Consider the following 1,453-nt stretch of genomic DNA (forward strand, 5'->3'; position numbering starts at 1 on the left):
GGATGCTCCCTCTGCTTCCTGGGCCTCGATTTCCTGCTGTGGGTCAGGGGTCGGGATGGGGAGTGTCCGAGTCATCTCGCTGGCTCCTTCCTGTTCTGATGGGGCAGCCGGGGCGGTCAGATCAGCTTCGGTGGCTCCCGATTCCTCTAATGCCGCTCTGAGGAAAACGAGACCTGAGTGCACGGGGACAGATCCTTTAATTAAATTGCTGGGAAATTAGAGGATTGAGTGATTGAAAGCGGGGGTGATGCCGAGGCCGGGGCATCCTCCGCGGGTTAATTAGGACGCTGCTGGGCTCCCTGGACAGTGGCGGGTTGGGCGGAAGGTGCCCGCTCCGCACCGGCCACCCCCACGCACCCCGGGCCGCCCCCCCTCTCCCGCCCCGGCTCCCTCCTCTTCCCTCCAGCCAACAGCTGATGGATGTTCCCAGGATGGGCCAGTCTTAATTAAGGTGGATGATCTTTCTGGAGCTTGCAAAAGCAATTAATGTTTCCTGCCTCAGCCGGGGTGGGGGTTCAGTTGGTTCAGCTGCCCCTCCTGGAGAGGCAGACAGCGTCCCCCTGAAATCCAGGCTGTGTGCCGCTCACCTCGAGCGCTGTCGGTCTGACTCTTTCCACCCCCACTCCCATCAGAGTGGGATGGGAACTTTGACCGGGTGTTGGGACTCCCTTAAAACCAGGAGTGTGCTCCCCTGTCTCCTGGAGCCTTCTGCCTTCTGTTGCATGGTGGCATCTTGTCTGTGCCAGCACAGCCTTGCGTGGAGCGTCTTGCTGTCCTCCCCCGGATGTGCACTGATGACTTCCTGCAGGCGAGACATGCAGAGCGTCCTCAGGCTGTGGATGAAAGAGCCCGCGTACCCCTGCCCTGCGGAGTCTAGCCTAGTCCACCTGTGTTTTTAACGTGCTCCATATTTACTGAGGACTCAGTCTGTCCTGAGACCTGGGCGTACAGAGGTGAACTTCGCACCATGCCAGCCCCGCCCAGTCCCAGTCTGGTAAGGCAGCCTGGGGCACCAGGGAGGGGGCCCCAACCAGCTCAGAGGATCAGGATTCCTCGGGGTGCTGGACTTCAGCCAGATGAAGGGCGTGGCATGTCCCAAGGCCTAGAGGCCAGTGAGAGCCTGGCCCAGGGGACACAGAGGGAAAGGAGGAGTCAGCACAAGCTGAAGATGCAGGAAAGGAGTCAGGAGGGCAGGTGCAGAAGGAAGGAAAGGTGCTCACGGGGGAGGGGGGACGAGCTTGGTGGTGACGTTGGTGTACCTCTGGTCTGGAGCAGGCTCTCTCTCGCCTGGACCATAACCAGGCGTTTTCCCATGGGGACTAGTCCGCAGATGCCACGCTGAGTGACTCTAAGAGGCTGTCACACTTGCCCGGCTAGGGAGCGAGATCAGGGCTGACTCAAATGGACATACACACCACACACAGACATGCACGTAGCGCACGGCACGTAGCGC

General features: G+C 60.4%; 1 long non-coding RNA gene across 1 annotated transcript; it reads right to left on the reverse strand.

The window, feature by feature from the left end:
• Positions 1-19: 19 nt before the first annotated feature.
• LOC111734679 lies at positions 20-1,351 on the reverse strand. Its single transcript, XR_002778551.1, has 3 exons — positions 1,260-1,351; positions 588-802; positions 20-173 (listed from the first exon to the last, which is right to left on the reverse strand). It is a non-coding gene; the product is annotated as an uncharacterized LOC111734679 (long non-coding RNA).
• Positions 1,352-1,453: the final 102 nt, after the last annotated feature.

Source organism: Pteropus vampyrus, unplaced genomic scaffold (genome assembly GCF_000151845.1).
Source record: "Pteropus vampyrus isolate Shadow unplaced genomic scaffold, Pvam_2.0 Scaffold3646, whole genome shotgun sequence".
Classification (NCBI taxonomy): domain Eukaryota; kingdom Metazoa; phylum Chordata; class Mammalia; order Chiroptera; family Pteropodidae; genus Pteropus; species Pteropus vampyrus.